Consider the following 8976-nt stretch of genomic DNA (forward strand, 5'->3'; position numbering starts at 1 on the left):
TGGATTCCAGATTTTGACTTTTTAAACATTTTGTTTTATTTTTATGCTCCTTTCCCTGAAGTCATTCTGTTTAAATGTGCATTTTATATCAGTACATTTCACATCTAATAGTCAAATAAGAATTTGTTAAGTTTCATTAGAAGGAATCTAGTTGCTCTTTCTTGTTTCTATGTTTTCCACTTTTACTTTTAAGAAAAAAGATTCATTTGGTTTAATATTCAGATAAGTCTTAACAAATTTTAAACAGGATACATTACGAAATAACCCAGAAACAGAAACCTCAAATGCTATGTGTTCTTACTTATACGTGGAAGCTAAACAGTGAGTATACATAGACATACAGAATGGGAAAGTAAACACTGGAGACTGCAAAAGGTGGGAAGGTGGGTGGGCGGCGAGGGTTGAAAAATGATCTATTGAGTACAGTGGTCACTATTTGAGTGATGGATACATAAAAAACCCAAGCTTTACCACTTTACAATATTCCACGTAAGAAAATTGCACTTGTACCCCCAAACCTATAAATTAATAAATAAATGTCACAGAGTAAGAAAAAAAATAAGGAAGCTTGTCTTTTTAAGCCACTGAGTCATTGAGATGTATCATTTATGGTAATTAGCTTTGCTTAAATATACTGTTTTCCTCTATTTTATAAATAGCATTTAATAAATATTGTGTATTTAATAATATAATTTATTCTCAGGACTTGCTGTATGCCACATAATGTGCAAGGAATCTTACATACAGTATTTTGCCTTTAATCTGCACAATAGCCCAATCTGAATGCTAAATATATATGATGGGAACACTGATGATCAAAGTGGCTAAGTGACTTGTAAAATAAATCAGATTTATTATACCAGGAGCCAGAGGGTGAGTAATGACAGTTTTATAACAGATACCACAAAAGGAGTTGCAGTGAACAAAATGTTGAATAGTAATTCCTATGCAATCTGTGGAAAGTGCTTTTAATAGGAGCTAGTTGCCTATTAGCATTAGTTCAAAATCTTAGATTGAGAATGGAAACGAAAAACAGTTTAGTGAAAGAGAACACTACTTTGGAATCTGAAATGTGGTCCCTTGAATTTCACACTTCAAACAAATAAAGAAAAGTGAAAGTCTAGTTATATTAATACAAATTCTGCTTCTTTGACTTATGCTTAAGTCAAAATGCTTGAATCTTTAAAAAATAAATAAGTAAACACCATAGTTGTCAGTCAAAACAAAACAACAGGCTGGTTCTTTAATTTTTCTTTTTAGATTATAAGTGAAAATAAAAAATTTGTAAGTGTAGATACAATCTGTATTGTAGAACTGATTTTTATTATTCATATGCTTGTGAAAAGGGAGATGTCTAAAATATAATTGTTGTAAATTTTTACATATGTAAAATTATTGTAATGTAAATTTACAAGTCATAGATGCAGTGAGCATGGACAATCTGACAAGAAGATAATTTTCCGAATGAGCAATGAAACTATAAATTTCCAGTCCTTCATTAACCTAAAAATCAAAGTAGAGGTAGGTATTACTTGACGAAGTCAACACTGTTCAGGCTTCATCTGTTAGCCTCTAATACAGCATATGGAATGCTATTTAAATTTATCTTGGAGTTTCTGTACTTGGCTGAGATCACAAGAATATGGATGAAAGACACTTTGCAGATTTCTGGGTACCCACTGGGCACCAAATGAATAAACTGGTATCAATTTAATATGTATAGTGAGTTTGGCAGAGGTTGAGCAAAAGAGATGATTAAAGGTTGAAAATCAAGGCCTATGAGAAAAACAGTAAAAATAAAAAGCTTCATTTAGTATGAGAAAAAGAAAATTGAGGAATAATTTAAGAATGCTCTTCAGAGATATGAAGTCTATTTTAGAAACGGTGATAGTTGTTTCTTTTTTCCAACAAAAAAGAGCAGAAACAAATGAAGCCAATTTGTAAGTCATAAAAAAGGAATATATTAACCTGTTAGGGTTTGAAATATTTTGCACACTTTTAAATAATAATAAATACATTTTTAAGATATAAATATGTATGCATACATATATACATGTACATATATATTTACACATGTATGTATGCATATATAGTAATACTGTATTATGATTTAAAAGATGGGTAGATATTGAACTATTACTTACCAACCTCTGGCTTGTATTCTTGAACATTTTAATGGTTGAATAGGTATCATAGACTCCAGAAAATAAAGGTTCCTCTCTATACGCAATCTCCTCAGTACAGAAATTCATCACCCAATTAAGGGTGAAAACACTATCATCAACCTCATTCTTGTGTCAGAATAATACCACATGTTCCTATACATCACTTGAGTGGAAAGTGACTTCAGGTCTTATACAATTAAAGGTGTTAGCTAGAAACGTGAGGATAGCACTTACTGAAGAGATGGAGGATTGAGAGATCAAACATTGAATTGAAAGACAAAGACCAGTCTTATTTTTGTTTTAACCATATGACTTCTCATACAAAATATTATATTAAAATAAAGGACTTCCCCAAATGTGGTTTTATAATTTTAGACTTAGTATAAAAATTATTTTATTTAAACGATTTTTTTTTTAATTTCAGTGATCCTCTGGTATCTGTTTTTGTTTTTTACATCAATTTTTCTCCCTTAAAGAATGAGAGTAATAATTCATTTTCTATTTACTTCACAGAGTTCTTGTGAGGATTAAATAAAATCATAGTGATTTTTTTTTTTTCCAGACAGGATCTTGCTGTGTCACCCAGGCTGGAGTGCAGTGGCCAGACCTCAGCTCACTGCAAGCTCCGCCTCCCAGGTTCACGCCATTCTCCTGCCTCAGCCTCCCGAGTAGCTGGGACTACAGGCGCCCGCCACCTCGCCCGGCTAGTTTTTTGTATTTTTTTAGTAGAGACGAGGTTTCACCGTGTTAGCCAGGATGGTCTCGATCTCCTGACCTCGTGATCTGCCCGTCTCGGCCTCCCAAAGTGCTGGGATTACAGGCTTGAGCCACCGCGCCCGGCCCAATCATAGTGATTTTTAAAGAAACATCTTTAAAAAGTAAAAAGCTCTAGAAGCACTGAGCATTTTTATGATTTTAGTTGTCACGTATCATAAATCACTTTTGCAATCCAGGCACTAGAGATCTGAGATCAGTTGCCATGCTTGTTTTTTCTGTTATTTTATTTTATTTTAAAGAGTTGGACAAATGTTAGTCAAGTTATTCACATTGGACTAAGAAAGTCATCAGAAGGTGTTTGAGTAATGCCAAAACCTAAACATTGTAACAAGCATTTTCATGGTATTTTAGTTGCAATTTACAGAGCCCTGCCCTGGCTCACATGAGAGAAAGGAGAATTGACTGAAGGAAGAACTGAACACCTTAACTGAGAGAAGGCAAGAACTAATCAAGTTCCAGAAGTTGAGGGAGCAGCAACAAATTGATGGTCTCCTGCTAATGCTTTGATCAATCAGCTCCAACCCTCTCCCCGATAACTATGTCACACAGTTTACAATATAAAGCTCTGAGAGTATCTAACTGGCCTATCTGTGGTTATATGCCCACATCTTATCTAGGGACAGACAATAAATGTGAATGATACTCTTTCGAAGGATGTATACAAGAAGGAAAAAGAAATTGTTATTTGCTATTAGAATAAGTGAGTGTAGATGCTAAATATTTAAAATAATTAAGGCAACAAATATCAGTTACATAATTGTGTCTTAGGGCTTGTTGCAGAATATATCTGAGTAAGTTAGATTCCATGAAAAATTTCCGAATACTGGAGGATTTTTCAGTAGATTTTAAATGAATGGTTCATTTTCTAATAATTTATAGAAAACTCTAATATTTAGATATATTTCTAAACTATAAATACAAATAAAACTATATATATAATGTTTTATATATAAAACATTAATTGACACTTTTCTTCTTCTTTTCAGCTATATGTTCTTTAGAATTGCACTAAATTCTGATACTTTTCTGTCAAATAGCATTTCCCTCCTTGCTTTTGAAAGGGTGTCTGGCTCTCAAAAGGCTAATATACTTGTAGACTTGGTTTTATCCTTAAAATAATGAAGAAATATTCATTCTAATTAGGCTAAATCTGCCCTTTTGATCCTAATTAGTGTCTATCAAAATGTTCAGTGCACTTATTTTTTAGCAATGCTGTCCTGATTTTAATAAAGTCTGTTAAAAATTGTCTCTCCATATGTTATAAAATAGAGTACTAAGCCAACTATCTGTCTTCAACGCTATATGTTTATTCATTTGTATCTAAATATTTATCAAGCAACTCAGCACTTTCTAGCACTTAAGAAGCTCCCAGCCTAGTATTTGAGGAAATAGGGGCATTTCAACAAAATAATGCTTTAAGTATATGGAAGAAATACTTAATTTGCCTAAGGGAACCTGGTAATGGTTGTCAGATCAGGTCCGCTGTAGTACTACACAGTTTCAAGTAGAAGATATTGTGGGAAAATATGGGGTACGTTAAGATGGTTGAAATATTCAGCAGGGTAAAGTGAAGTTCTTATTCCCTGTGGGTATTTTATATAAACAACAGTAGTTAAAGTAATGCTAGCTATTGCAGCAAACAAAACTCTGTTCTTTAATACAAGTTTATTTCTCGCTCAAATAACAGTTGAAGATGGGTGCTTCACATCAGTGCACAATTTTTCTACATACTGTAATTCAGGGACAGAGGATCCTTCTATCCCCTAGGAACTCCTGCATTCTAATAGCACAACAACAACAATAACAACAACAACAACAAACACGTCTCTACTAAACTGCTGGAAATGACATCTATGAGTTCTACTTACTTTCTGCTGGTAAGAAATGGTCATATGGCCCCACATGCCACTTTTCCCAGTAACAACAGCTCTATTTTATGTGAAATAAATTACAGCTAGCTGTCCTGCTCAGAGGTAAAAATGAAAAGATAAATGAGAAAGAGAGGAAAAGTTGACATGGAAATTGTAGCAAAATATAATGATACCACCAATGACATAAACAAAAGCAGTTGACATTTTTGCAGATTAAGAATAACAGAGTGGGGAAGAATTTGAGACTCATATTCCTTTGTATTTTCAAAAGGATTTATTTTAGACCCTGATTTCCCTTGAAAATGGATCAATAATAAAAACAAAATACATCCATGTATTTCAACATACCTAGATCTCCAAAACTTACAGTGATATGGAATAAATGCAAAAGTATATGCAAGATGTCCACAATAGTATACCAATTACATAAAATAAAGCACAAAATGTCCATCATGTTTATGGATGAATACATATGTAGAAAATATATTCTAATATGGAGTGGAAAAATGTATACTAGATTCTAAATTTTTGCTAATAATTTTCTCTGGGAATAGAAGTAAAAGTAAAGAAGTGTAGGAGTATCTTCCAACTTTATCAGTAAAATATTATTTCATATAAGAGATTAGAATAAAATGTGGCAAAATATTAATATCTTTTCATTTGTGGTAGTGAGTACATGGTTGTTTGCTGAAGGTGTTTTCCAAATGAAAGAAAACATGCAAAGTTAATTTAATCTTTTCCTTAAAAACAAGGAGTGTATGGCACACATTTAGGGCATTTTTATACTTGCAAGGTTGTATTATTTAGCTATTTTTACATCTGAGAGTTTGTTGCATAATCTTTTGTGAAATTATGAACTGTCATATATGAACTCATTTTATACTTAAAACATTATTTGATATAGGTTTCAATATTATTATTATTACAATTTTATTGATGAAGAAATGCAGGTACAGCTAGGTAGAGTAACTTCCTAGCAGGAACAGCTAGGTAGAGTAACTTATCCAACAGCTAGGTAGAGTAACAATTTTATTGATGAAGAAATGCAGGAACAGCTAGGTAGAGTAACTTATCTGATGTCACACAGCTGAAAAACAATGCATTCAAATCTATAGCTCCTTTAAATCACCACTCTGCTGGTTCATTAAGGGTATGTCGCCATCAAAATCTACACAATTTACACGGTATGGACTCTTTCCATAGGCAGCATGATGTCTGTCACTAAAACAAATGGAGTGTTCGGAAATGCTAAGCAATTTATTTAACTATGAGCACACTCTTCGGACTCATCTTCATACCACAGTAAAATAAGAGGTGGAACCACTTGCCCATCTGTGCTAACTTGTTGCTAGTGTTAAATCATTTTGCTTCTATTTGACTTTGATTGCTTCACCAGAAATGAACTACAGACATCTATTCTCTTTGTGATACCTCCTTGGAATCAAAGTGTGGAATGTAATGATGTGCCTCCACATACTCTCACTAGTTGATGCTTCATCCTGGTGACTCATGTTTTTGGAATTATCTTTCCTAAGATCATTCTATTCGCAGAGAAGGAGCTTAATGCATGTGAAACTTTGTAGAAACCAAAGGTATGTACCATTTATATGTTGCCCAACATATAAACATTGAGAGAGTAAAATGAAAACTGTAGCAAGGAAGAAATCATCTCATCTTAGTGGGGTAACATTACAGGCTTTTTTTAAATTAACAGAATATAATAAGATAATGATATGGTTTATGTGGATAATTAACATTTTAATTGAAGAATCCTTGTTCCCGTAGTAGAAATCTGTTTTTCCAGAAATAACTGTTTCTTATGTTCCCTGCAGAGGTCCTCAATTTACAGAATCTTTCCGTACACTGGGATGAAAAGCTCTTATTGGAGGAACATTTTTTGTCCTTTATAGGTAAACAATTAAACAAAAATAGCTTCACAACAAGCTATTTATAGGTAAACAATTAAACAAAAGCTACTTTTTTTATAGTGAAATGTAACACCCATAGATAAAAGTGCATTAAACACAAATTTAGAGTTTAATGAATAATTATAAACAAGTATTATGTCTAGCATTTAGTACCTGTGCTCATAAATGAGATTAAACTGCAATTTTTTAAGGTAATGTTATTTATTAATTTTGATATACTGGTCTCATAGATAAGTTAAATGCTTCAATGACCATTCTTTGGAAGAATTTGTTTGTGTTTAGTATTATTTCCTCTTTATAAGTTGGGCAAAATTGTCTTGTGAAGCCGTCTGGGCTTGTAGATTTTTAATGATCAGTTTAATTATTTTAGTGGTTATAGGATTATCTAGAATTTTTATTTTATTTTAGATCACTTTGGGTAAGTGGTATTTTCCTGGGAATTTGTCTGTTTTATCTTAATAGCAAAAAAATTTATAATATTCTCATATCTATGTAATATTCCCAGTATCTGTAGTAATACTCTATTTTTATTTGTGACATGGATTACTAAAAAATCTATTTTACTTTTAAAATAAATAAACATTATTCTGTATCTTCTTATTTTTTATCTTGATCAGTACTAGCAAGTATTTATTCTTAATCTTTTTCAAAGAACAAAATGTTAACTTTATTAACCTTTTCTATTTTATATTAGTTTTCTGTTCATTTATTCTTATACATGTTATTTTATCTTTCTAATTTATTTGGGATTATTTTGTGTTTTTAAAAAATGTATTGAGATTACTACTTAGCTTATTACTATTTCTTCTAATATGTGAATATAAGCAAATACATTTCTCCTTAAGCTTGCTTTAGTTTCCTGCATTTCCACTGTTGATATATCAATATTATTTTATTTCAGTTCAAAATATATTTTATTTTCCATTTTGAAATATTCTATGACTCATAAATTTGGAGTATGTTTTTAATTTCCCAGTATGTTGAATGCTTAAATTATAGTTGATTCTCACTCTTCATGGATTCCATCTTTTCAAATTCACCTATTCACTATATTTGTAACCCCCAAAGCAACACTTGGGGTGCTTTTGCTGTCATTTGTGAACACAGAGAGAATAAAAAAATTTGAGTCATACTCTCAACCGAGGTTAAACAAGGGGATATCCGCCTTCTTGTTTCGGCTCTCACACTATAAACAAGTGTCCTACTGCAACTTTTGTAGTGAAATGCTTTGTACATTATTGTTGGTTTTGTTGGTGATTTCACTACTTAAGATGAACACCAAGCATAATGCAGACACATTGTCTAGTATATCTAAGTACAAGAAGACATCATGTGTCTTACTGAGAAAATACACTTGTTAGATACTCTTCATTCAGGCATAAATTATAGTACTTTTGGCCACGAGTTCAATGTTAATGAATAAACAATTTATATTGAATAAAGTACCTTTCAACAGAAATGCACATAAAATAAGATTATATATTGGTTGATTGATAAAATGTTATAAGCAGAGGCTATGGGAAGCTAATCTTGTATAATAGTTCCCCTAGGAGCAATGGTTCAGTATTCACTAATTAAGTGTTCGCTGCAACTTTACAGAACACAGCTACCATGCATAACAAGAATTGACTGTGTGCTTTTGTTATTGATTTCTACCTTTATTGTGTATGTTCAGAGAATGCATTCTGCTATTAATCTTCTTAAGTAAGTTGAAATCTGCTTTATACTTGAGTATATGATCAGACTTTGTAAATTGTTTTTGTGTCCTGAAAATGTCCAAGTGGGCCCTAGATTTTCACTTTGATCTCAGAAATGCTACTCTTCTGTCAGCTGCATAACCTGCAATCAGCAGATACAGACAGCAAGTGTCTCCAAAGAACAGGCTCAGCTCTCTGAATTCTGTTTCTTATGGATCATGGCTTGATTATTTCTCTCTCCCATTTTGCTGGTTCTCTGATGCATTAAAGCAGATTTTTATATTAGGTGGAGCTTTTTCAGTTGTTCTAGGTATACTTATATAACTTATTTGATTAACATTGCCTATCAGAAATAGAAGTAAATATTGATTATTAACCTTTAAATTAAGAAAGATTTAAAAGTTCATAAAGGGCTTTTAAGATAAATAAACACAAAAAGTGAATATTTTGATACCATAATAAGTAACTCATATACTTGATATGTAAATAACTTACTATTTAATGAATATTTACCCTATCAGAAAAAATATTAGATTTT

This window comes from Colobus angolensis, unplaced genomic scaffold (assembly GCF_000951035.1).
Source record: "Colobus angolensis palliatus isolate OR3802 unplaced genomic scaffold, Cang.pa_1.0 Scaffold80, whole genome shotgun sequence".
Classification (NCBI taxonomy): domain Eukaryota; kingdom Metazoa; phylum Chordata; class Mammalia; order Primates; family Cercopithecidae; genus Colobus; species Colobus angolensis.